Source organism: Gorilla gorilla, chromosome 1, assembly GCF_029281585.2.
Source record: "Gorilla gorilla gorilla isolate KB3781 chromosome 1, NHGRI_mGorGor1-v2.1_pri, whole genome shotgun sequence".
Classification (NCBI taxonomy): Eukaryota; Metazoa; Chordata; class Mammalia; order Primates; family Hominidae; genus Gorilla; species Gorilla gorilla.
In genome coordinates this window covers 33,314,777-33,342,490 of record NC_073224.2, presented here as the reverse complement: position 1 = coordinate 33,342,490, position 27,714 = coordinate 33,314,777, and the positions used below count along the sequence as shown (strand labels likewise).

The 27,714-nt window shown below is 38.9% G+C and overlaps 1 protein-coding gene and 1 long non-coding RNA gene across 23 annotated transcripts in view; one reads left to right on the top strand and one right to left on the bottom strand.

Moving 5' to 3' along the window:
• Window positions 1-11,723: 11,723 nt before the first annotated feature.
• Window positions 11,724-14,357, bottom strand: LOC129531945 (uncharacterized). 2 transcript variants are annotated; one of them, XR_008677453.1, is made up of 4 exons: window positions 14,217-14,357; window positions 13,402-13,564; window positions 12,472-12,720; window positions 11,724-11,926 (listed from the first exon to the last, which is right to left on the bottom strand). It is a non-coding gene; the product is annotated as an uncharacterized lncRNA (long non-coding RNA). The 2 variants fall into 2 exon arrangements; XR_008677452.1 differs by lacking the exon at window positions 13,402-13,564 and having other exon boundaries at window positions 14,217-14,351.
• Window positions 13,508-27,714, top strand: part of LOC134758841 (uncharacterized) — a 330,244-nt gene continuing 316,037 nt past the window's right edge. For 6 of the 21 annotated variants that reach the window (XR_010134484.1, XR_010134473.1, XR_010134459.1 and 3 more), the window contains exons 1-2: window positions 14,424-14,803; window positions 19,414-19,566. The gene's annotated coding sequence lies outside the window, so the exon portion shown is untranslated. The other 15 variants (XR_010134474.1, XR_010134480.1, XR_010134463.1 and 12 more) reach the window with 9 other exon arrangements.

Genomic DNA, 27,714 nt, shown 5'->3' with positions numbered 1-27,714 from the left:
TCCATTTCTACAGTCTCTTGAGTTCTGAGCAGTAGTACTTGCACCAATAGAAGCGCACTGTGGAGCTGAACTTCCTCAAACCCAAGAACTCCTTCATTGGAGACCAAATGTCCTCTTTGTAGTTTAGTGACTGTATTAGTCTCTTTTCACATTGCTATAAAGAAAGACCTGAGATTGGCAATTAATAAAGAAACGAGGTTTAACTGGCTCACAGTTCTTCAGGCAGTACAGGAAGCATAGAAGCATCTGTAGATCCCCAGCCTCTGGGGAGGCGTCAGGAAACTTTTACTTATGGTGGAAGGCAAAGTGGGCCCAGGCATCTTACATGGCAGGAGCAGGAGTAAGAGAGAGAGTGGGGAGGTGCCACACATTTTTAAATGACCAGATTTCATAAGAACTCACTCACTATAGTCAGGACAGTACTAAGACAGATGATTCGAAACCATTCATGAGAAATCTGCCTCCATGATCCAATCACCGCCCACCAGGCCCCACCTCCAACACTGGGGATTACAATTCAACATGAGATTTGGTGGGGATACAGATCCAAACCACATCAGTGACACAAACATGGCATAAAGATGAGACTACATTCACACAGCAAGCCGGGGTCCTAACTCTGTATCCAGGCATAAAGCTGTTCGCAAGAGTGTTAGGACTTCCGAGTTTGCTATCCTGACCTTAAGGAAGTATAGAGAGATAAACATGACTAATTGGGATCCAGGAAATTGTTCTGTTGTTTCTGGGACTAGTTGATTCTTGCTTTGGGGGACTTGGGTGGAGAGAGGAGAGGAATAAAAAGGCTGGGTGCACAAATGGTGAGAAAAATTGCTCCAAGCCGGGTAGTACCCACCTTTTTATTCTACATGGGCTTGAATGTCAGCTTTGAGTGAAAAGGAAATGTCCCTTAGTGGACTCAGTATTATGTGCCATTGTAAAAACTTTTGTCAGCATTTTGGGCTGTTTAGTAAGTGTGTCATCAGGGCCAGTTCTTGGAAAAATTATGAGGTTAGTCCCTAATACCTATTTCTCATTCTCTTTCCACAGTAAGATATTAGTTGATAAGGCTTAGGGTGTGATAGCTCTTGGGGATATTTGCATATTATTAGAACACTCTTTCGTTTTTCAAAATAAAAAACAGTTTTATGAGGTATAACCAATATATAGTAAACTACACGTATTAAAAGTATATACTTTGATAAGTTTTGACACATATATATATTTGTGAAACCATTATCACAATAAAAATTATGAGTGTATGCATCACCCCCAACATTTTCCTTATGCCCGTTTGTAATGTCTTCCTCTCATCCCTGAATCTCCACTGATCTGTTTTTTTTTTTTTTTTTTTTGGTCACTATAGATAAGCTAGGATGTTCTAGAATTTTGTATAAATACAATATATTCTCTATTTTGGTATGGCTTCTTTCACTGCAGATAATGATTATGATATGTATTCACGTTGTGGCATGTATCAATACTTCTTTCATTTTTATTGTATTAATATGCCACAGTGTGTTTATCCATTCACCTGTTGATAGACATCTGGGCGGTTTCCAGGTTGTGGCCATGACATTCTGCTGTGAACATACTAGCTGCTATGAACATTCTTGTCCAACATTTGTATGGACATATGGTTTCATTTCTCTGAGGTAAGTACCTAGAAGTGGAATGCCTGGATCATGTTGTAGAAGAATGCTTAACTTTTTTTTTTTTTTTTTTTTTTTTGAGTCGGAGTCTTGCTCTGTCGCCCAGGCTGGAGTGCAGTGGCGCGATCTCGGCTCACTGCAAGCTCCGCCTCCTGGGTTCACACCATTCTCCTGCCTCAGCCTCCCGAATAGCTGGGAGTACAGGTACCTGCCACCACGCCTGGCTAATTTTTTTGTATTTTCAGTAGAGACGGGGTTTCACCGTGTTAGCCAAGATGGTCTCGATCTCCTGACCTCGTGATCCGCCCGCCTCGGCCTTCCAAAGTGCTGGGATTACAGGCGTGAGCCACCGCACCCGGCCGACGAATGCTTAACTTTTTAAAAATATTGCCAAATTATTTTCCAATGTACTGGTACTATTTTATAGCATACTCCTACCAGTTCCTTCATATCCTCACCAACCCTTGGTATAGTCAGTCTTTTTAAATTGATCCACTTTAATACGCATGTAGTGATATCTTATTGTGGTTTTAACTTATGTTTACTTAATGACTAACGATGCTGAGCATCTTCATATACTTATTTGGCATCTATTTTCCTTTATTGGTGAAGTGTCTGTTCAAATAGTTTGTCCATTAAAAAATGTGGGTGTTTGCTTTCTTCCTATTAAGAGTTCTTTATATATTGTGGATACAAGTACTTTATCAGGCATATGATTTGCAAATATTTCTCTAAGACTATGGCTTGTTTATTCATTCTCTAACTAATGTCTTTTAAAAAGCAGAAGTTTTAAATTTTGATAAAGTTCTAATTATCACTTATTTTTTCTTTCATGGATTGTGCTTTTGGTGTTGTATTTAAGAAATTTTTGCCTAACCTGAGGTCAAAAAGATTTTCTTCCATGCTTTTTTCTACATGTTTTGTAGTTTTAGGGTTAACATTTCAGTCTATGATTCATTTGAGTTACTTTTGTATATGTTGCAAGATACGGATCAAAGTTTATTTTTTTTGCTTGTAAACACCCAAGTGTTCCAGCACCACTTGTTGAAAATACTATTCTTTGTCCACTGAATTGTTTTTGCATTTTTGCCAAAATCAGCTGTATATGTATGTGAGGCATGTGTGGACATTGTACGTGTTCCATTGATGCTTATTTCTGTTGAAGTCAATACCATACTGTCTTGATCACCTTACCTTTGATGAGGCTTGAAATCAGATAGTGTTAGTCCTCCAACTTTATTCCTTTTCAAAGCTGTTCTGGCTATTCTAGGTCCTTGCGTTTCCAGATAAATTTTAGAGTCAGATTGTCAGTTCCTACAAAAAGAGCCTGCTTGGATTTTGATTTGGATTGCACTGAATCTACAGACTGGGGAGAACTGATATCTTAAGAATACTGAGTCTTCCAACCCATGGACATATTATATGTTACCATTTATTTAAATTTGGTTTATTTTTGAAAACACTGCAGAAATGTCGTGTTTTGTAGATTTCAGGTATTGCACATATTTTGTGAGATTTACTCCTAAGTATTTCATATTTTTGTTGCTATTGTAAAGAGTGTTTAAAAACATTTAATTTTGAATTTTTCTTGTTAGTATAATAGAAAAACAGTTGACTTTTATACATTGATCTTGTATTCTCCAACCTTGCCAAGATCACTCTCTACTAGCTCTTTTTTGTTGATCTCATTGGATTTTCTACATAAACAATCATGCTGTTAGAACGTTCTTTAAGACTAAAAAGACTTCAGGACCAATACTATTTTAAAAGCAGAATTTTTTTATATGCATATGTAATCTTAATGAAAGCAGCTCATGGAGAAAGGTCAGTACTTTAACAATTCATTTCTGACGATGGTTCTTTAGAGCACCAGAAGGTGATGAGTGACACAAAAGTTTCCTTGGCAGACACGGGGATCCTATATCTTTGGTTTCTCGGCACAACAGTGGACTGTCTCACTTTCACTTGCTCCAGCCCAGTCTGGTGCTGGACTGTAAATTCCATTTTATAGTCATATTTTATGTGCACTTAGAATACCTCTACAAACCATACAGGAAAAACCTATATACATGGCTAGGTGCTAGCACACATTTCAAATTAATTATGGCTTTCAATTCGTTGATAGTGAGTTATTACTTTTTAAAACATTTTAAGCTGCCTGTTTTATCAAAGGGGAGATAAAATTGAAAACAAAAGAAAAAAAAAACCAGCAACAGTACATTTGCATCTTTATTTATTCTTTCTTTGCAGTCCTGCAGTTTTTTCTTTTTTTAAAATAAAAGTTCACTTTTTTTTTCTCCTTTGGGAAAGGGTTGCAGAGGGAGCTAAACCACATGGTGAAAACTCATGTGAAGACTGAGCTTTTGATGTGTTTATTTTTGCTGGTTCAGGGAGGCATGGTAATTGACGAGTGGAATTGCTTGCCTCCCAGATGGTGCAGGCAGAAGCGTTACTGAACGTGCATGCCCTCACCTCGTTCTCTCACACTTACACATATGCACTGCCTTGTGTTACCTGCAGAACCTCTCTGACCTGCACATATACTCCACATTCCTCATGCCACTCTCCTTTCCCTCATCCTCCCTAGCTCAATGTATCTCGATGCACTTGTTGATAATACTGCAGATTGTCAGCATTGCTCATGTGTGTGGTTCTGGAAGAAAACGCAAGATTAGAGGCCGGGCATGGTGGCTCACGCCTGTAATCCCAGCACTTTGGAAGGCCAAGGTAGGCAGATCATGAGGTAGGAGATTGAGACCCTCTTGGACAACATGGTGAAACCCTGTCTCTACTAAAAATATAAAAATTAACTGGGTGTGGTGGCACGTGCCTGTAATCAATCCCATTACTTGGGAGGCTGAGGCAGGAGAATTGCCTGAGCCAGGGAATCAGAGGTTGCAGTGAGCCGGGATCGCGCCACTGCACTCCAGTCTGGTGACAGAACGAGACTCCGTCCAAAAAAAAAAAAAAAAAAAAAAAGGGAGATTAGAAAACTCCTAACTCCTATACATGTGTTCATGACAACACTTTAGCTTTAGTGCCCACCTTCTCCAAGACAATGGAAACATGAAGGAAGGATATAGAGTAGTTAAGTAGAGAACTAATGACCATCCATTGAGCATATTATTTGTGAGGCAAGGGTAGGGGGAGTGGCAGGCAGAACAAGAAGGTCTCTCCTAGCATTCACTTAGTCAGCAAATGTTTTTGAGTGCCAACTATGTGCTAGCCTTTATCTTAAGGGCTTTGCATATTTAACCAAAGATAGGGGAGGGTGGTGACAGAGAATAAATAATAAGTGTAATAAATAAGCAAATTATGTAGTACATTAGGTGAAAATTATATGGAGAAGAGGAAGAGCAAGGCTGGCTCTATTGCTTTTCTCCAAATAATTGGACACAAAATGGAATCCAGAGGGGAATCTGGAAAGGAGTGAAAAATGATTATAATTTTGAATAAGGATTGCAGAATGATATTTAAGCTTGAAGGAGGTAAGAGAGTCAGCCATACAGAAGTGCCATTTTACCCACTGTGACTGGTTTAAATGGGACCATGCCTGGCATGTTTGAAAAATAGCAAGTGGCCAGCGCAATGAAACTGAGACCTGGTCCAGTCCATGTCAGCCTCTGGTAGCTCTGAATATGAGAAGAAACCTAGCTGGAGACAGGAGGATGGGTTAGCTGCTTTCTTTAGGCCCCTCTTAGTCTCCAGTATTGTGGTTTTTGACAGCTTCTGCCAGGAGGGCACCAGCTGGTGTTTGGTCACACTCTATGCTGCCTTCCAATCTCTAGCTATTTCATTAAAAAAATTTGGGTAACAGTGAACAATAATAGAAGCTTCAGATGTGAAAATAAGGTTGAGTTTTGTTAGAAAGGTATTTGGGGCTGTGTTGGATGGGGTGGTGTGGGCAGTGCATGTGTGTGTGTGTATCTGTGTTTGTGTATGTGTGTGTGTGTAGTTACTGTTGCCAGACAATGCTTCTGAATATTCTCAATAATGACAAAATCTTGGCCTTTTGTCAAGATCCAAGTCTGGTGTATATGATGGGTGGGAAAAATAAACTGTAATGAAGCTGACAACCTTGGGTGAGCCATAACTTTGATCTGAAGGCAATTTGCAAAGTGAAGTTCCAAAATGATTTTAGCACCAGCAGGACTTTTTGGATGTGTGTGTGGTTGCCTACGGGCTACTTTAAAAGGAATACTGACATAGGAAAACAAGCTTGATCCTTAAGGAAAGAAGATGACCTTAAAAAAAAAGAAAACATAAGAGGCAGGACCATTTGTTCTCCAAATCTGGAGTAACTACAGCATTCTGTTTTCCTAAAATGTGGAGGTGTTGAAGAAGGTGTTGAGGTGTTGAAGGTCAGATTGCTTGGGCCTCACGTCATCTGCAGGGTGAGGAACAATGCCTCCATTGTTGTATGTGTGTATTTCTCATTATTAGAATGCTATGACTGTCTTATATTTTTATGAAAATTTGGTGAATCTGTAAAGGAAGTGTGGTTGTATTCTCACAGAGGGTAAGGACTTTTCTGGTATGAGGAAGAGTCATGGTTCTGGTCGGAAAATGGCACGAGGAAAGAGATTATGAAATGACTTCAGGTGAGAATCTGTTCTATTCGTCTAATGCTTGGTCTTAAGCATGGATCAACATGTTGAGATGTTTCCAAGTGGGCCACCAAGTGGTGGGAGTTAACACAGCGGCCGGAATGTAGAGGTGAGTAGTTGGGGGCAGGTGGGCATTGGGGTGGGGGAGCTGTCCAGCTGTACCAGTCCTGTGGGGCTTGAGACAAAGTGTTCAGTAAGACAGAGTCTGTGAACCTTGGGAGCAAACAAACCAAGGTAAGATCAAAACCTAGATTCTTTGTGTTTCTTCTTTTCTGTAGCCTCTCTTAGCATTTAATGAAAAGATTTTGAAATTTTGAGCTATTCTAAGGGAACCAACAGTGCTGAAAGGGAAGCAACTTATCACAAGGGCCAGTAAAGTGGTGGTAGCAGGGATTAAAATTACAGGGCTCTGGCTGGGTGTGGTGGCTCAGGAATGTAATCCCAGCATTTTGGAAGGCCAAGGCAGATGGATTGCTTGAGTTCAGGAGTTCGAGACCAGCCTGGGCACCATGGTGAAACCCTGTCTGTACTAAAAATTAAAAAAATTAGCCAGGTATGGTGGCGCACACCTGTAGTCCCAGGGACTTGAGTGGCTGAGGTGGGAAAATCACCTGAGCCTGGGAGGTCAAGGTTGCAGTGAGCCAACATGGTGCCACTGCACTGCAGCCTAGGTGACACGATGAGGTCCTGTCTAAAAAAATTAAAAATTAGAGGGCTTTAAAGGAAAGGGCAAAGTCCAAGATGGCAAATCAAGGAAACATGTCCATTCACCTCTTTTCATCTGGTGATTTGCTTCTTCAAGCTAAAAATCTCAAGTTGCAGTTCTGGCATTAGTTTCTTTAGGAAAACTGAGATTGCTTTACAAGGTCTCACATCTTCAGTTGAAAGTCAGATCAGTTTCCATATCCAGAAAAGTAGCTTCCTCTAATCTGCTGTTTTGCTTTCTGCAGTTTCAGTTACCTGCAGTCAATGGTGGTCAGAAAATGGAAAATTCCAGAAATAAACAATTCGTGTGTTTAAAATTATGTGCCGTTTGAGTAGCATGATGAAATGTGGTGCCATCCTACTCTGCCTTCCCCAGGGAATCTTCCCTTTGTACAGCATCACCATGCTCTAAGATCCAAGTTAAGAATGAGTCCATAAAATTGTGAAGAAGGGAAAAGAAATTCTTTCTGGTTTTGCTGTCACACCTCAGACTGCAAGTTACAACCACAGTGTGTGATGAGAGTTAAGATGAAGAAGGCATTAAATTTGTGTGTGGAAGACACAAATAGAAATGCATTCTGATTGATAGCAATCAGATTTGGTACTATCCATGGTTTCAGACATCCACTGGGAGTGTTGGAACATATCCTCCTGGAGAAGGGAGAGACTGCTGTACTTAACCTGGTGAATCTCACACCCAGAGCTTGCTATTTGCATATAGTTCTCTATCACTGATGCATTTATTAACAAGATATACCATCAAGAGGGTTTTTGATTAATTGTTTGGCAGTCTCAGTGTGTCCTGGCTCACAAGAGCTAATCACGTGCATTTTTCCCAACACCACATGGTAGACTGTGATTGCCTGTGTAAGGAGTATGACACTACAGAAACTGGCAAACTGTACAAATCAGGGTTTTCCCACCCTCAAAATCTGTATGTTAAACATTTACCAGCACAACATTTGTCCTTGTGCTTTTTCCTCTTAATAGAAGATAAAATATGAAATAAAATTTTTTTTTTACAGGTCCACAAGGGACAAAAAATAAAGCTACCAAAAGTTTTGGTTATTTGGATCGTTGTTCAGTTTCACTCACAAAACAAGAGAGGCATTCGATCACAGACATTAAGAGCCATTTCAGAATTTTATGGGTATTTTTGTCTCATATTTCTTTGGGTAGTGTCATGCAAGATTTGGAGTATTTTTTTTGAAGTTAGAAAACCCTGGACTTGGATCTTAACCTACTGTCTTTAAGACAAGTGACAATAGAAAAGCTACTTAAATTCTCCAAGCTTTAAATTTTCTTATCTATGACGTTAGAATGAAATATTTTACATGTGAGGGAGTTTTGTAATTTTTAGAGCTCTAACACTGTAATCTATGATTACACAAACACCTTCAGTAGGTAATAGTACTGTTATTCAATTTATACTATAAAAGTATTAAGGACTGCCTTATTTTTTCCTACAATATACAGATGTGTTTTTTCTTTCTTTTTTTTTTGTTTTTACAGCTATTATGGTACTGTACAATAGCCAAACATTTGACTGGCCAAGCCCTTCCCTTTTTGAATGGTGGGAGAGGAGTTCTTTCAAGTCCCAGTGAATAATTATTTAGCATTAACGTCTGAATCATGGGAACAGTGCCTGCTTATCCCACTGCTGATTGTCACCCTGTGAAATGGAGGATAATAAAATATAAATACACTTTACAGGACAGTAGAAACAAAGAAGGGAAGCTTTTCCATATTCACTTCCCTCTTTCCATACTCAGGCCTCTTCTCAGACTGAACTTCCTTCTTCAACCTTTTTGTAGTATCAGTTGCTGATAATGACCTAAAAACAGGAGTACACTTTAGTGAGGATGGCTGCTATTGATCAAAGTTGTATCACCCAGACCAACAGTTAAAAGATTTCTGACTTCCTCCCTTATCTATGGAACTTCTCTTTGTTCTTCGTCACCCCCATCCCTCTTCAGCTCTAAGTACATACTTGCGGTAGTCATTCCATTTTGTCCTCTCTGTTCTCTGGGTTCGGAGGTTGTTGATCCATATATTATGTTCTCATTCTAAACATCACAGTGTTCACTTTTCTTTGCATTCACTTTGTATTTAGTGTGGGCAATAGATTTTGCTGTAGCCTTCTAATTATTTCATTTGTGTTTATTTTGCATTGAAAACTGTCTGCAAGCTCTGCAATATCTTCTCCTATATAACCTTTCCAAGTGTTAATTTCCTCATTTGCAAACAGAAAAAAAAAGATACTAATACTTTTCTCTTAGAATTGTGTGGATTAAATGAGATGATGTATGAGTATGTAAGAACCCTTAACATGGTGTCCAGCACTTTGTAGGTGTTCAACAAATATTAGCTATTTCCTCTTCTTTTGCTGTTCTCCTTCATGCCTAAGACAAAATTTATCTACAAGTAAGCATTCAGAAAATTATTATGGGGTACATAATTATAACACCCATATGGATAGTACCTATTCTTCCCCAGTCTTGAGGTTTCTTTTTCTATTGAGGGATTTCTGTTAGTAGAACACCCTGGTTTCGTCTCCCTTGGGAAGGAGTGATATATTGGATAAGTTTGAGATGAAGAACTTTAGAATGGGGAAGAAAAGAAGCTTGTGATGAAGAACAGAATGAGGAAATAGCTCAGCCCCTTTTTGCTCTGTGTGTGTGTGTGCATGTGTAGCAGGGAGACATGGAAGATAAAAGGAGATTTGACTGCTTATAAGCACAGTCTGACCTGCTCCTTTATGCTGAAAGTTTTACAAGGGCAAGCTCCCACATGAGGGGGTCTTTGTTTTTTCAGCCTTATACATGCCTACTTCTGGGATTCAGTAATAAAGGGTTCATTGTTGCTGCACATGGAAGCCACATTCTTCAATATGAGATTGATCAAAAGTTAAAGTGGTATTTTTATCTACATATACTACTCTTTTGTGCTTCTCAATTGGATCTGAAATTGGGTATGAAAAATAGCTTTTTTCTTAAAAAAAACAACTTTTTTTTTTTTTTTTTTTTTGAGACAGAGTCTTGCCTTGTCACCCAGGCTGGAGTGCAGTGGCATGATCTCACCTTACTGCAACCTCTGCCTCCTGGGTTCAAGCGATTCTCCTGCCTCAGCCTCTCAAGTAGTTGGGATTACAGGTGCCCACCACCATGCCCAGCTAATTTTTTGTATCTTTGGTAGAGATAGGGTTTCACCATGTTGGCCAGGCTGGTCTCGAACTCCTGACCTTGTGATCCACCTGCCTTGGCCTCCCTAAGTTTTGGGATTACAGGCGTGAGCCATAGTGCCTGGCCAAGTCTTTCTAATATCTCTAACAATCTATTCTTCCAGTTTGTGTAATACAAAATTATATCAGTTCCACAGCATCCTGTTTCTCTTATCCTACTTTAAAAAGTCTCTTTCATATGAATTTGCAGGTCCAGTGGAATTCCAGGACCAGTGGAAGCCATCATTAATTTTTTTTTTTTGTAAATTATCCAAAGTGCTCTTTATTGCTTTGACTTCTCGATGAATCCTTTTCATTTGGTGTCTTTCTGAAAATAATAACTTGTTTTTGAGGTTTTGCTATTTTTGGTGCACTTCTGTTATATTGACCTGTTAGAATCACAATTGCTGTATTTTTCATCTCAATATTTATTTTATTTAAAAATTCTTTATGTAAAAATTCTCATCTTTATCTTCTTCAGAGGACAAGATTTCACTATGGAACATGGTTAGAGGCCAAAATTGCTAACCTCTGAGTGACTATAAAATACTTGAGCAGATTCTTTTATCATTTTCCTCCAATTCTGACTCTGAACCTGTGTGTAGGGTCACAGAGAGGAGGGAATGGGAAGGAGGTGATGATTAAAGAACAGGCAGAAAAGATGGGCTATAGGCTGCCAAATAGGCTTATGACGGGGATTGGTAGAGAAGTGTTCTCTGTGCTAAGATGCTTTTTCAGAGCCCATTGAGCCCTGGGACAATTGATGATGTTCATGTGACACTAGTGGGGAATGAGTCAACATCGGTTGTCGGAAGGAGGGAGTTATCAAGCACACAGATGTGTCAGTTCTGAGAGACAGACTGCATTCTGTGGCATTTTAATGGAGAGTAAGATTGCCAATGAGCCACCAACTACAGAGCTCTATGTTAAACTAAAGGAGAAACACCAGGGATTTCACTCTCTTCAGAGTGCTGGTGAGTTTAGTTTGAGAGCACTTCTCAGAACTGAGTTTGGGAAAATTTATCATTGACTCCAGAACAGCTGGAGTGGTTTGTATTGGGGGCTACTTTTTCTTTCAGAACCATTGTTCTGTCCATTGCTCATAGGATCCAACCACTGGGATAATAAGAGGTCAAAAGAATGCCAATTACAGGAACTCTTGGCCTATCCTACCTATATAGTGAGTTATCAGACTTTCACTTCACCAACCCTGCCCATAAAAAAACCAACAGAAGTGTATTCTCAGGGTCGTATTCATTTGTTAGCTAATTAACAATTTACTCGTTGAACTCATTTTGGACCCTTGGCATTGGGCCTGATGATGGAAATATAACAAATCCATAAGCTGTGGCTCCTGGTCTGCTTTTGAGGGAACTCTGAGGCTTCAGGGGAGGCAGAAATCTAAACAGCTAAGCCACAAGCTCATACGAATCAAGAACTAAAGGTTGTGGAAGCACAGAGGAGAGACCAATCTCTTACACAGCATGAAGACATAGGGGGTGCAGCTTTTCCAGGGGAAGGAGTGACCAGCAATGCGTGCCATTTCTAAAACGTGCCGATGCGTTGAGTATCACTGAAATTTGCACCACCTGTTTCATTGAGTTTTCTCACGCTGAGGGAACTTCATGGAACACATGGGTGTCAAGACAGTCAGTTGTGAGCAGAAATGATTTTAATATCTTACTGATCATGATAACATCTAAATAAGTGTGTCATAAGAAGATAGATGCCTGTGAAGGAATTGCCTGAAAAAAAAAGTGTGGTTGAACCAGATTATTGCAGTTGGCTGAAGGAATTTCATTTTTCAAACATATTTGTAAACCATGCAGAAGCTTATCTGGGTGACCTTCTGGCAAGTAGCAAAGGGTAATGCTAGCTCGGTGATGTCTGGGAGTGGTGAGGCTTGAGTTGTTTAGGGCCAGGAGGAGAAACAGAAGATATTTATTCTCCAGACACTTCTTATCAGATGCAGAGTTGGAAGTATCCTGATAAATCTGGCACTAGTTAAACATCCTCTGAATTATACACTCCCATGGGAAAAACCTACCCTTGAGAACTTGGTCTTTTTATTTGCTTTGAGAACCTCAGTTGCTAAACTATACAATTCCTGGAAGCATCTTGACAGCATGAATTGATTATGAAGACAGTGTTAGTAGCACTAAGGTTTCAGTGCATTAGGTCATTAGAGTTCTTCATCGTGAAAAGAATAGTTGGGACATTTGCTGAAAGGATGATGACATGAAAGAAACACCATTTCCCACCAAATCTGCAAAGGTTACCATGGCATTACCTGCAAGCAGCTTGCACAGTATAGCAGACTTTGGGCAGATCTTATTGTAGTCAGTGTTTCCAGAAGTAGCCACTGAGAATGGACATGACCTTTCAAAATGCTGCTTTATTTTTTGTGATTGTGAAAATGGCAAGTGGCTGGGCATGGTGACTAACACACATAATCTCAGCATTTTGGGAGGCTGAGGCAGGAGGATCACTCAAGGCCAGGAGTTTGACACCAGCCTGGCAACATAGTGAGACATCATTTCTACAAAAAAAGAAAAAAACATTTAAACGTTAGCTGGGTATGGTGGGATGCACCTGTAGTCCTAGCTACTTGGGAGGTGGAGGTGGGAGGATAGCTTGAGCCCAGGAGTCTGGGGCTGCAGTGAGCCATCATGGTGCCAGTGCACTCCAGCCTGGGTGATGGAGAGAGACTTTGTCTCTATTTAAAAAAAAAAAAAAAAAAGAAAGAAAGAAAGAAAAGAAAAAGAAAAAAAAGGTAAATTATTATAAACATGGAGGCCAGGGCATGGTTCTGTAATCAAAGTATTGAGTAGAAGGAAGAAAAACAATTTTACTAACCATATATATATGTATGAAATCATTTAATCCTCATAATATGAAATCATTTAATATGAAATCATTTAATCCTCACAATAACCAGTTAGACATCATTGCTCTCATTTTACTGAGAAGGAGGCTGAGGCGCCAAAAAGTTAATGAATTGAGTCAGGGCAGAAAGTGGAAAAGACACTGGACCAGATCTTAGAACCTAATACTTATTTCTTTGCAATGTGATATTGTGTAAGTTATTTAGCCTGTAACCTCTGTGTCTGATGTCTCAGTTTAATGATTGAAAAGATAATAATTCCAACAATAATATATTAGTGTACTACTTTATACTTTATGAATGTTTTTCGTATTTATTATCTCATTTGTTCTTCACCTAATGCCTGTGTAGTAGCTGGCATAGTTGACACAAAATAGTGGAAAGTGCTAGAGTCCTGGGTTCAAATCCTGGCTCTGCCTTCAGTCTGCCCTTTCAAGATTCAATCTCATTTTCACTGCAGTCGAGATAATAATGCCTATTTGCAGCGCTGTTGTGAGATCTGAAAGAGATAGATGCGGGTAAGCATGTTTAACAAATGGTAGCTCCTATTAAGGGCCCATTTGAGGGATGAGAAGAATAATACTTAGATAGTGCATGAGTTCCTCAAAGTTGCACACAACATACTAGACAGTGAGGTAAGGAGTTAGAAGCATAAGCTTTGGAGTTAGGTGGACTTGGGATTTAATTCTAGCTCCGTTTCTTCTTCTTCTTTTTTTTTTTTTTTTTGAGATGGAGTCTTGCTCATCGCCCAGGCTGGAGTGCAGTGGCGCGATCTCGGGTCACTGCAAGCTCCGCCTCCTGGGTTCACGCCATTCTCCTGCCTCAGCCTCCCGAGTAGCTGGGACTACAGGTGCCCGCCACCATGCCTGGCTAATTTTTTGTATTTTTAGTAGAGACAGGGTTTCACCGTGTTAGCCAGGATGGTCTTGATCTCTTGTCCTCGTGATCCGCCCGCCTTGGCCTCCCAAAGTGCTGGGATGACAGGCGTGAACCACCGCATCCGGCCCCTCTAGCTCCATTTCTTATAAGCTGTGTGATCTTGGGCAAGTTATTCAATCTGTCTGAAATTTAGTTTCCGCATATGTAAAATTATCTGTAAAATAATCATAGCTTCTTAAGTGGGTGAGTGGAGATGATAAAATAAAAAGCACCTAGCTAAATGCTGGTCTCTTTCCTTCTTTACGCTCCCTCCTTTCCTTTCTTCCTTCTGTCCTTTCATTTGTAATCTGGTACATGCCCAATACATGTTAGAAGATCAAATATAATCTTTTTTAGAGGAACCAGCTTGATGTTGTAAAAAGCTCACAGGCTTTGGAGTTGAATGTGTAATGGTTGAAGTTGAGGAGTCCTGAACTGACCCCTGTAGCTCAGTGATTTTGTGCGAGTCACCTCACCGTCCGTTAAACCGACTCACCTGTTAATGATCCTTACCTTAAAGGGCCACTCTAAAGAGTGCAGGAGGGAGATGATTTGGATGGTGCTTTGTGGTGTCATAGAGCTAGAGAAGTGTTATACGTATGAATATGGAATTTTGGGCATTAGGCAATAAATTAGAAGATGTTTTTGTGAGTGAGGGCAGCGGGCCTAGATACCAAAGTTTTTAGAACAAAAGGCAAGTTCTGTCTCAGGCAGAGCTGAGACAGGTGGTTCAACTCTCACCATGTTGCTGTCATTACTCATCTCATTAGCCCAGTCCTTCTCTGTGCCTGGTACTGCCCAGACTTACCAAAAGGAATCTGTAAGTCCATATGCATATGCATATTCCCAACCAATGAATTTAAAAAGTAGATTTTCTATCATTATTCTTCCCAAAGTTTTTGTTGTTAAAAAGAAGCCTAATGGCAGCGAAAGCTAGAAGCTACTTCACTTGAGTGGGGCAATTCTCTGGTGGCAAGGACTGGGTCTTACTTATCTTTGTATCCTAGTGCCTAGCACAGTATGTTACGAACTTAGTAGATATTCAAGAAATAGTGTGAATAAGTGAATGAATAAATGTGTTTTTTTTCATTGACTTAGCACTATGCCCAGTTCCTCCCTTTGGAAGCCTACGGAGTCCAGGTGTGGCCAACTTGACCTCTGGCTTCCTTTGCCTTTTCATGTGAGTTGATCTGTCTCTGGGCTTATAGAGCTTTTGTTTGAAGAGTATCCTGCTCCCTTGGAGTTGTTTGTCTGATAGACTTTTCTCCTCACAGGATGATGATATCACTTGAGAAATTCAGCTCTTAAAAATTCCATCTCGTCTAAACTAGGAAACAAGCTCATCTCAAGTCAAGCTGTATACCTGTTATTATATCTCAATAATATCCTGCCCTACTATCCCTTTTGTCTTTAGTGTTAAGAGAAAGAAGAAAAGCAACAACCCAAAATGACCTACATGAAACATCTCAAAAGTTTTCAGCACTTAACTTAGTTATTATCACCTCTCATGGGACAAAGCCTTAGGCAAAATGTGGGAAAATGGTCCCTTAAGTGGAAAAAATGAAGAAAGGGAAAAAAATGAGATCAGTGAAAATAAATACAGTACAAAGCTCCAAGTGATTCAGTTTTGTTAAAAGTAAAGTGATGATAGGTAGAGGGAGTGCTCTGATTGTGGGTTATTTTCTAAAACCCCAAACAAGGGATTTGGAAAGCTGAAAGGCAAATCTGTCTCTTAAACTTCCCCAGAGAGATCTTGCAGGGAGAGCTAATATCTGTAGCTATTTTGGGAAGGTCACCTATTAAACAAGAACCTTGTGTGCTGAATTCATGTGGGGCTAGCACTCAAGGTCGTGGACATCCATGAGTCAAAATGTTCCCGAATGTGGATTGTCTGCAGCCAGTTGGAATCTGGCGAAATTTCTTCAGGAATTGGAACACCATCCTTATCCCTACAGCCTCCACTGATGTCACAAAACTCTACAAAGGAGCCCTCCAATGGATCTCAAATCTTTCCATACATTTGAATGGCAGATCCATTTTATTCCAAGGAATGTTCTCAGGAGCAGAGATGTGTGGCCCAGATGCTCACATATTCTTTTCTGGGTTGGTGGTTGTGAAATGCACGGTGTGGTGGTAAAGGTCCAGGAGCCTGGCATTTCTTGAATTTGGAGTTGGGTCAGATGGTACGTGACCCAGTGTTCTGGGGACAGAATACTGGAACTTTGGTGGCATATAGCAGGTTAAAACATAGCTTGAGAATCAGATATTTCTCTCTCAGTTGCCTACTGGTTAAGTGGCAGAGGACAAGTTAAGTATTTTGGAACTTACCACCTTGTTTAAATAAGATGAGTATAATATTTAGATCACGAGATTATGTGATGATTAAATTACGCATGCAAAAAGTGTCCTGAGCTGAACTTGATCAGAGTAAGTAGTAGATGTTGCTATTGTTATTATTCTCCAGCTAGAGAGCTGGGAAGAGAAACAGGATCACATATAGGATGTGAGCAAGAGGATGTTCTTCTATTGCTTGTGTATTTTCTTTTTATGAGGAATCACTGAATTTGCGTTGTTGAAACATTGTCACAAATGGAGTTTGTAACATTATTACAAATAGAATAGCATTTTGTTACTCCTTGAAACATTGATGCAAATGGATTTAGGTTCCAAGGCAAACCCAGAATGTTGCTGAAATAATGTGCTTTAGCAACAAGATTTTGCATTTTCTCTTTCTTCTCGTTGCCAGTGTAAGCGATTTAATTTGTGTGAGCTGCTTTAGGAGATTTATCATACTGTTTTTATGGGTAAATCCATTCCCAGCTACAGACAACTGGCATATAACTTATTTGTGTGCTGGAGGCTTCCAGTGCTGTTTTAGGAGGATTTTAATTGTGTTGGAAATCAGTACTCATGACTCCTGGTGAATATTTTTATTTTTTTAATCCTGCAGGAAATTTCTAGTGCTTTGGCTAAGTGGCTGGGAGGGAATCTCAGCCTTTGGCCACAGCTACCTTTCCCTTTTCTTCTCTGTCTCCTTTTCCCTCTGGTTCCTCTCCCAGGATCCTGGGTATTTCTCTGGGCAAATGAGCCTGCTTGAATGACTTCCATGTGGGGCTACTGTTTTGATGCTGCCTTTAAAAATATGACAATTCAATAATTTTACTAAAGAAATATTTTTATAGTAAGCAGTTGGTTACTTAAGGTTAAAGTTATTTAACCAGTAACCTTAATCTAATTCATAGAGTAAGCCTATAACATTTCCCATTTCCACGACATCCTGTTTTCTCCTCATCCCTACCAGTAACAGGTATTATTGTTATTTTTAATTTTTTGTCAGTCTGTTACATTTTAAGTGTTATTTTCTTATCCTTCCTAATAAATTTATACCTATTTTCACATGTTTGATGGCTATTTAGAACTGTTCTTCTCTGGATTGTCTATATATCCTTTGCCTGTTTTCTATTAGTTTGTCTTCCTGACAATTTGGAAGAACTTTTTAAAAATAAATAAACTGTGGACATTAGCCTGAATGTGTTCTGTTTGGTGAACAAATAGTCTCTCTCTCTCTCTCTGAGTTTCCAGTCTTGTTAAAATGGCATCATCCAGCCTTATGCTGACTTAGATGACTTAGAATGGTTTTTCTTGCAAGATTGTGTTTTGCACATATGTTTAAGCCATTAATCCATATGAAATTCAGTTTTGTATGTTGTATAGAAGACCACTTTTATTTTCTTCTGGACATGTGGCCACTTATGGCAGCAGCATTAATTAAGTAATCCACATCTTCCATGCCTTCATTCTATTTTCACCTCTTATTTGTACTGGGATCTATTTCTGTATTTACTATTCTGTTGTTGTGATTAGCGTGTCTATTTCTACCATTATTAAATTGATCTGATTATATTGGTTTTATAGTGTGCTCTGTGTCTTGTTTTTCCTTCTTTTTCGTGTTCATTTTGGTTCTTCTTAGGCATTTGTAAATCTATATAAACTTTAATAGGTATCTAATTACAAAATAACCCCATCTGTTGAGATTCAAATTGGAATTGTATTACATTATATATTCATTTGGGGGAGATTAATTTTTTAATAACAATAAGTATTTTTACTCAAGAACCAATGTAAGGAGAAATACAAATTAAAAGTAAGAAGCTTACTTCTCTCTGTAAAAATAAGGGAAGAGACTTCTTCCCCATATTCCTTTTCTTTCAGATTTTCTTTATGAAATTCTCTTTTCAAAAGACAGTTAGATATATGAGTCTGGAATTCAAGTGAGAAGTCTGGGCTAGAGCTATAAAACTGGGAGTCATTGGCATATGCTATTTAAAGCCATAATATTGTTTGAGATCACTAATCAAGTGCAGATGAAGGAAAAAAGGGACCAATATTAAGATATTGGGGAATGACAAAGAATGGCTAGATTACTGAGGAAAATTAGGTGATTATAATTTCTTGGAACTAAGTGAAGAAAGTATGTATTTCAAAGAGGAGGGAATGATCAGCCATGCCAAAATGCTGCTTACAGGCAAAGTAAGTGGATGTTGGATTTAGGAACATGAAAGTCATTAGTGATCTTGACAAGAGGTCACCAGTGGAGCAGAGTGTTAGAGGTGAAAGCTTGATTAGGGTATGTTTAATGCAGACTTCGAGGATGACAATTAAATGTAATGTATGGTCCTCAATTGAATCCTGGATTAAAATGCCACCATCACTGTCATCATCACAGATACTATCATCATTATCACCATCACTGACAATAATAAAAAAATCTGTAAAGAACATTATTGGGACAAATAGAGAAATTTAAATAGGGACTATTAAATAATATTGTAGCAATGTTAAATTTTCTGACAGTGAGGACTGTATTGCAGTCCTATAGGAAAATATTTGTAGGATATACATACTTAAGCACTTAAGGAATGACATAATGTTTGTAATTGACTCTGAAATGGTTCCTCCAAAAGAATCTATATGTGTGTGTGCATATACTTCACACTTAAATACATATATATATGTGTATATAAAACATGTATTTGTATATGAAGACTAGAGAAATATCATGGAAATGTGGCAAAATTTTAATAATTAGTATATGGAGGTGGAGGGTACATGGATCTTCATTTTATTATTCTTATACTTTTTGGTGAGCTTGGCATTTTCTAAATAAAAAGTTGTAAATAGAAACATTGAGAATGGAAGAAGAGGAATTAGAAACAGTGCATATAATTTATGTTTTTATCTAGTGCACAAGTAAAGATATTAACTTTAGATGGGAGCACCAATTCCTCCTCTTCAGGAAAAGGCAGAAAAGTGGACTACATGAGTACAGATTTCAACAGATGCTGATAGATATGGTAGTGTGGGTCTATACCTTTTCTTACAAAAGTAACCTTTTGTATTTATTTTCTTTTGGTTGTTCAACTTTCTTAGTGAAGTGGGAAATAAGATCATCAACTGAACATAAGGATGGGTGAGGCTTAAGGAGAGAGAAGCGCTGAAGTGGGAAAGTGAAGGCACTACGGAAATGCAATTACTGATTAGCATTAAGGGGCCACCTGGGGTTCAACAACAAACAGACTTAAGGTAAGACCAGTCGGTGTAGCTGTGTGTTTTTCTTTAGTCAAATTCAGATACTCGGTTGAAGGTATAAAAGTTGAAGTGGATTTAGTCAGGGTTGTGGTTTCCCAAGAAAGAACAATACTAGAGAGGACAAGAACTGTTGAAGGTGTATGCAAGGACATGATTATGATCACTCATGGAGTAAAGCTGGGAGAGGGGTGAGGCCTGGTGAAAAAGTTGCATGATCAATGGATTGGAGATCCTGTTGAGGGAAAATGATAAAAGTTGGATACCAAGGAGAATTATCTGGAACGACAGGAGGTGGTGGTCAGAGAGTGGGAGATATGAAATGGCATTTACGGAGGGGTTAAAATTATTGCCAATAGTGAACTACTCTTGTTTTTCTGGAATATCTTCCTTACTCATAGTATACTATTCATTGGCTGGATTGCTAGAGTTCTATTTTATTTAGATATTTTGCATTTATATTTAAAAGTGAGATTATTCTTATTTCATTCTTTTTTTTTTGAGACGGAGTCTCGCTCCATCACCCAGGCTGGAGTGCAGTGGCATGATCTCTGCTCACTGCAAACTCTGCCTCCCGGGTTCACACCATTCTCCTGCCTCAGCCTCCCCAGTAGCTGGGACTACAGGTGCCCGCCACCACGTCCGCTAATTTTTTGTATTTTTAGTACAGACGGGGTTTCACCGTGTTAGCCAGGATGGTCTCAATCTCCTGACCTCGTGATTCGCCCGCCTCGGCCTCCCAAAGTGCTGGGATTATAGGCGTGAACCACTTCTCCCGGCCTATTCTTATTTGATTTTTATGTTCTGGCATTAGAGATATATTGGTCTTATAAAGTGAATTGGGAAGCTTTTGATAATTTCGGGAACAGGTAAAGCTTAGCTATTGACTTACCTGTCTTGTGCCCTTTTCCATAGTAGACTTAAATCACTTTCCAATTTATTTCAATAATTAGTTTATTCAAGTTTTCCATGTCTCTCAAAAATTATTTTGATATTACTACCAAGTCATTTCTTTCTTATGGGTTTCAAAACTTGTTGCCACAGGGTTGTATGAAATATTCTAGTTCTTTTTATCTCCTGAATCCATAATTTTATCCCTTTTCTTATTCCTAATTTTGTCTATTTGTGCTATAATCAGGTACACAATGGTATTATCTGTTTTACTTTTTTCCAAAAGTGACCTTTTGTATTTATTTTATATATCTACCAATTTTATTTTATTCTTCATTAATAAAATATTTTAGATTTATTAATTCCTTTCTCCTGTGTGTTTTTTCCTTTATTTTAATGATCTGTTAAATGAGTGAACTGACTGGGCACAGTGGGTCATGCCTGTAATCCCAGCACTTTGGGAGGCCAAGATGGGAGGATTTCTTGAGCCTAGAAGGAGCTTGAGGCCAGCAACATGCCAAGACATTGCCTTTCCAAAAAAACAAAACAAAAAAAAACTGTGAAGAAGGATTCTTTTTTTATATCTATTTTTAAATTACGAAGACATTTAAAACTGTGCATATAATTTTTGCTTAGTGTCAAAGAATTTGAAACAAACTCCTTTTCATTGCTCTTCAGATCGTTTGTGAATCAGATTGTCTCTTTAAGCATTGTCTAGATATTTGTGAATAAATTTTCAACTATTTAATATTTTTGGTACCAACTTTTTATTATTTGTAATTGTATTATATTATTATCAGAAAATATGGCTTATAAAATTTATAGCACATTTAGCCTGTGAGTTTTCTTTTGTGGCCAAGTACATAACTTGCTTTTTGTAAATGTTCCTTCAATATATGAAAGAAATATGTATTTGCTATTTAAGGGATGTAAATTTTTATTCTATCTGAAAATCAAGTATTATTTAATTTGCCTTTGACTTATTGTTTACTATATATAACAAATTATGTAATAAGTGTATTAAAATAGCTTCTTCTAATTGTATTTTAGTTGAATTCTTCTTTTATTTCTATTTTTATATGCTTTACATATTTAACTTATATTTTGTGACGTGTATAGGTTTATCACTATTTTATCTTCTTTGTAAGTTGTGCCTTTATTTACATAATGTTCTTATTCATTCTGTTTAGTATTCCTATCTTTAAATTCTACTTGTGTGACATTTTTCTTGCCACTTCTATTTTCTTTTTCTTGATATTTGCCTGATTTTTTTTGCCTTTTGCTTTATTGTCAACCATTCTTTATTATTTTTTAAAGTGTTTTTTATAAATAGAATATAGCTTTATTTTTGTATTTTAGCTTAACCTGTCAGCCTCTTTTCTTGGTTTGTTGTTGTTGTTTGTTTGTTTGTTTTTGAGACAGGGTCTCGTTCTGTCACCCAAGCTGGAGTGCAGTGACATGATCTCGGCTCACTGCAGCCTTGACTTTTTGGCCTCATGTGATCCTCCCACCTCGGCCTTACAGGCACATGCCCCCATGCTTGGCTAATTTTTTGTATTTTTTGTAGAAATAGGGTTTTACCATGTTGCACAGGCTGGTTTCAAACTCCTCTAGTCTCTATTTTTTAAACAGGAGAATTTAGTTATTTTCCATTGATTGTAAAGACTTATATACATGCCTTGTCCTCATACATCTTCCCTCCCTGGATGCTGGGCACTGTTAGATAGTTGTTCTACTTTGTGGACTCCTTGAGGATCAGGTCTGGTTGTAGTCATACTATGCTACAAATGGTTGCAATTCTACCAGCAGACAGGAGGCTCCTGGAATGTCCTTTCTTGTATTCTTTCAGCCTCAGGGATGCAGACTCACTCCATTCCTTTAGCTTCTCTCTAGATTTCTTTAGACCAACTCTCCAGGGAGAAATGCCAGCCCCAGTTTTTTCTGCTTAATTTTCTTCAGAGCCCAAAGTCTTATTTACACCTGGGTCATCATGGACTTCAGCAGCAGTTTGGCTCAAGAACTGTGTACAGACTGGAGTTAGGAGTGGAGAGGTTTTGAGGTGAGTTGAGGCTGTCATTTTCCGAATGTCTTCTAAGACCTGCCACTGATGCTTATAATGACCATTTTTTTCTTCAGTTTTGACATATATGGTTTACCACACAGTAGGGTTGTATTTTGAGAAAACACTCAGTAGTCTTCTCCTCTCTATATACTTTGGCTCATACTTAGACAAAGCACCTAACTGTAAATAGCCCAGTAGGGATACTGAGCATCAATAAAATAAGAAAGAGCAAGTGGTTTATTTTTATGGTCAAACTGCTTGGCATTAGTTTTTAGAAAACACTTTTCAAGTACTTTCTGCCCTCATACTCTTTAAACAAGTCAGAGGCTAAGGGGCACTGTCAGAATGTCCTACTTTGGCTTGGGAATTTCTTCTTTCTTTTTCTATATTTTCTAGGAGTCCCTAGTACTTCTACCATAAGCCTATCCATTCTGGGACTCTGACAATGATTCTTAACTGTGATTGTTACCAAGATCACTTATAGATTTTAAAAAGATACATATATCAGGGTTGCACTGGCTCTAACTTTGTGTCTTTGGAGCTCAAACTTTTTTTTTTTTTTTGGTAAAGGCTCTTAGGTGACTGATATGTTCCCAGGGAATTATCTTCTCATCGTTGCTATGCTCTTTCTCTTTCTTATTCCCCCTTTTCTTAAATACACCAAATCACTGACTTTCATTACTAGCACACTTCAAAGGCTTAAAGAGTTTTTCAAAAAGGCTGGACCTTTCTAATGTCAGACATGCATTGACTCTCCACAGCTACTGCGCTTAGCATTATGAATTTGCTCTCTAGGGTGTGGTCTCAGTTGTGTAAACAGATTGGCCTTCACTCCCTTGTATATACATGGCTGGAAGTGGGAACAAGCATGGACACTGAAAGTTTTGAGCAGTAAATGTCCCTTTAAGTCTATGTCAGATAGCTTCTATTTGTGCCTCTAGATCCATTCTCCACCCTTATCTCCTTGCCCTCTGTTCCAGGAAGCTGACCTGTGTGGACTATAGCAATAAGTTCCCTTTCTTGATGAGGCTGGGCCAACTGGGAGCCCTGGTAAGAGAGCAAGGTTGATATATTCAGTTCCCTTTTTCCTTCTTTGTGAGGACCTTGAGCTGGCTGTGGCCTCAGCTGAAGGTCACTATTCCTTTCAACGTGGCTTCCTCTATGTGGTATTTGTCTTCTGGGTTCCACCATTCTCTCCTTTCTCTTGCTTCTCTGACCTAGGAGTAGTAATGGCTATGTGGTTATCTTGCTCTTTCCTGTACCTGATCTATGTTTTTGGAAATAGCTCCATTGTAATTAAACCCTCTGCCTTGTCTTGGGTGTGTCATCTGGCTCCTGGTGGGATGCCAACTGACCCTCCCTATTCCCCATGATAACAGTGACCCTGATCTCCCTGCTGCTTGGTAGGAAGTTATAAAAATGGCAGGATGATCATTAGTCTTTTTAGCAGATTCTGTGGTGTGTTGCCCAGACTTCCTCTTTCAAGACTTAAATACTCATTCCTCCAGCTGCTAAGAGTGTTGGTGGCTGAGTTCCCTTCTGGAGATTGTTCTCCACTGAAGAGAACTGCCTCTACCAAGAATGCCTTTCCTGGGGCAGTCTGCATCTGGAGACTAGTCAAATGCAGTGTGGTGATCAAAGACATGGCTCCTTATGCCAATTTGGGATGACTGTGCAGGGCCGTTCCAGCTCCTTTGTTGTGACTGTCCGGCTTTTCCCTCTGCCCAGTCCTTCTTCCTTCACTCTCCTATAAGTGTTGATCCTGAGCATTCTAACCATTAAGTTTCCTGCACACAAACCCCTGAGTCAGAGACTGAATTCCCCAGGGAGTCCAGCCTATCATAGTCTTCAATCTGCAGCCCCACCCACCCCCAGCCCAGTCCCCCACAACTGTCTTCTTGATCTGTCTCCACCTGTCCTCATCACTTACCTATGGGAGCAGACCTGGAGGGTCTTCATTTTGAAGGCAGTTTCCAACACAAATGAAGGATACACATATGAGGGAAGTCTAATGAGAGTGATTCTAGGCATGAAAATATATGGAGAACTGGGTGTGGGGAATCCCCTAGGGTGTCTCAAACTTCAAGATACATAATTAAATTCCTAGAACCAGGGTGGAGAGAGGAAAGGGGACTAGGAACAACAAAGTAAATACACAGAAAAGTAGAAAGAGATGGTGGCTAAATGGGCTATTTGAAGGTTTGTTTTAAATTAAATGTTATTATGATTTTTAGAGATGAGTCTGTTTCCCAGGCTAGAATGCAGTGGCTATTCACAGGCACGATAATAGCACACTATAGCCTCCAACCGGCCTCAAGTGATTTTTCCCGCATTGGCCTCCCAAGTAGCTGGGACTACAGGCATGTACCACCATGCCCAGCTTTGGGGGATTGCTTTTGAAGGATAAACTGTCCCAAGATGGATTCAAGATGTTAAACTAAATAAAGCTGTGTACGCTGTCCCATCACCTGCTAAGGTCTGTCTAATCCAGATTTGTAGGCCTGCCCTCTGCAGTAAATGAGACATAGGAATGGCAAGGGTAAATTCTGTTTTCATATTGGAAATGTAGCCTCTTCCTGGAGGGTGAATTCTGAAAAACAAAGCTGTTTTTCCTTAAAGAGCTTATGGAAACTTCTTTGAGGAAATCATACATTTTGCCATTTTAAAATATTGAGCAGAAAAAAGAGTACACATTTTTAATTTTAAAAGGGCCCAGAACAGAGCCAAAAAGGAGCCTGTGATCCAACCCTGCACTGGTTTGGCTGGTTATGAGCAAACCACCAATTTGTCACCAAAGGCAGATGGGTAGCATTGGACTCTTCTAGCCTGCTGGCTATTTCTGGGAAGGCAGACAGAGCCCCTATTCACTGCCTGCTTGGGAAAGCTTTGAAATCCTCCCCCACAGATATAATCCTCCTTGAGATCCTTCTGATGAGCTTGCCTCCCACCCAGGAGAATAAATTTTGGTCTAAAGGTGATTAAAGCCACAGTGTGGGCTTGATTAAGAAGAACGTCTATTTTATTACCAGTCAGATTTAATAAAAGGCAGTATGCTCTGATTAATAACTTGCAAAACACAAAGTGTTGTTGAAAGCTAGAAGGGAAAGGTTAAGACCACTTCCCGAAAGTGCTTGGAAAGAACATTGAATATATTTCCCCTATTCAATTGCCCTTTTATACTGAATCTGATTGCTGGACCTTATACACTCTAAATACTACAAAACATACTCGACTTGCTTGACAGTAATTTAGTAGGGTTTGGGATTATTTTCTTAACTAATTTCCATAGCAGGAATCCAGTACCCTCAAGTATAGACAATGGGTTGATAAGGCTTTATCTTTAAACTTTCTATGGCCTCATTATTTGTCATTTACTTGATTTAATTTTTGTAGTCATATATTTTTACTATATTGCTTTCGGTTTCAAAATGTTAATCTTTTCTCAAACATACTCATTATTGACAAATAACATTGTTTACATTGATAATTAAATAATGATCTGTTTAATGTTCATCTTCCATACCAGACTATAAGCTCCAATGATTGATTTGTTCTTATTTCACAACATAGTGCCAGCATATAATATGCATTATAAAAATAGTTTTGAATAATAGAATGTATTTATATAAGCATTCTAATTTACAAAATGTTTTCACATACATTTTCTTATTTTGATTCTTACAAAGTACTGTTTTGTATAGTTTTGTTATCAGAAAGGGGTCCCGATTCAGACTTCAAGAGAGGGTTCTTGGATCTCATGCAAGAAAGAAGTTGGGGTGAGTCCATACAGTAAAGTGAAAGCAAGTTTATTAAGAAAGTAAAGGAATAAAGAATGGCTATGCCATAGGCAGAGCAGTGTCATGGGCTGCTCAACTAAGGATACATATAGTTATTTCTTGATTATATGCTAAACAAGGGGTGGATTATTCATGAGTTTCTTGGAAAAGGGTGGGCAATTCCTGGAACTGAGGGTTCCTCCCCTTTTTAGATCATATAGGGTAATTTCTTGATGTTACCATGGCACTTGTAAACTGTCATGGTGCGGGTGGTAGTGTCTTTTAGCATGCTAATGCATTTTAATTAGCGTATAATGAGCAGTGAGGATGACCAGAGGTCACTGTTGTCATCATCTTTGTTTTGGTGGGTTTTGGTCAGCTTCTTTACCACATGCTGTTTTATTACCTACGTCTTTGTGACCTGTATCTTGTGCCAACCTCCTATCTCATCCTGTGACTTAGAATGCCCTAACCTACTGGGAATACAGCCCAGTAGGTCTCAGCCTTATTTTACCCAGTCTCTATTCAAGATGGAGTTGCTCAGGTTCGAACGCCTCTGACAGTTTGGGTAGATATTGCCATATGAATTTCACCAGCGGGGCTGAAACTTAGATTAAGTGCTGTACTTATGATTAAGTGGTGTACTTATGGTCACAGGGCTACTAAGCAGTAAAGCAGTGGTTCTCAAAGTGTGATTCCTGGACAAGTAGCATTAGCATCACCTGGGAACTTGCTAGAAATGTCAGTTCTCAGGCTGCCTTCCAACATGAGACATACTGAATCAGAAACTTTCTGGGTCTGGGTCCAGCAGTTTGTGTTTTAAAAATTGCTCCTCATGATTGTGATGCATACACACAGTACATGTTGTGGTTTGAGAATCACTGGTGTAAAGGAAGAACTTTCACTATACTTCTTCAACAAACAAACAAACAAAAAAACCCCAAACTAAAAGCATCTTACTTTGACACTATGTCTTCTTAATCCAAAATTATATTATCTTTGCCCTATCATTTTGGCTCCCTAATATTATTTAAACATAAAAAGTTTCTGAAATTGAGGCAATAATTAATAGCCTACAAACCAAAAAAAGTCCAGGACCAGACGGATTCACAGCTGAATTCTACCAGAGGTACAAAGAGGAGCTGGTACCATTCCTTCTGAAACTATTTCAATGAATAGGAAAAGAGGGAATCCTCCCTAACTCATTTTATGAGGCTAGCATCATCCTGATACCAAAGCCTGGTAGAGACACAACAAAAAAAGAGAATTTTAGGCCAATATCCCTGATGAACGTCTATGCGAAAATCCTCAATAAAATACTGGCAAACCGAATCCAGCAGCACATCAAAAAGCCTATCCACCATGGTCAAGTCCGCTTCATCCCTGGGATACAAGGCTGGTTCAACATATGAAAAT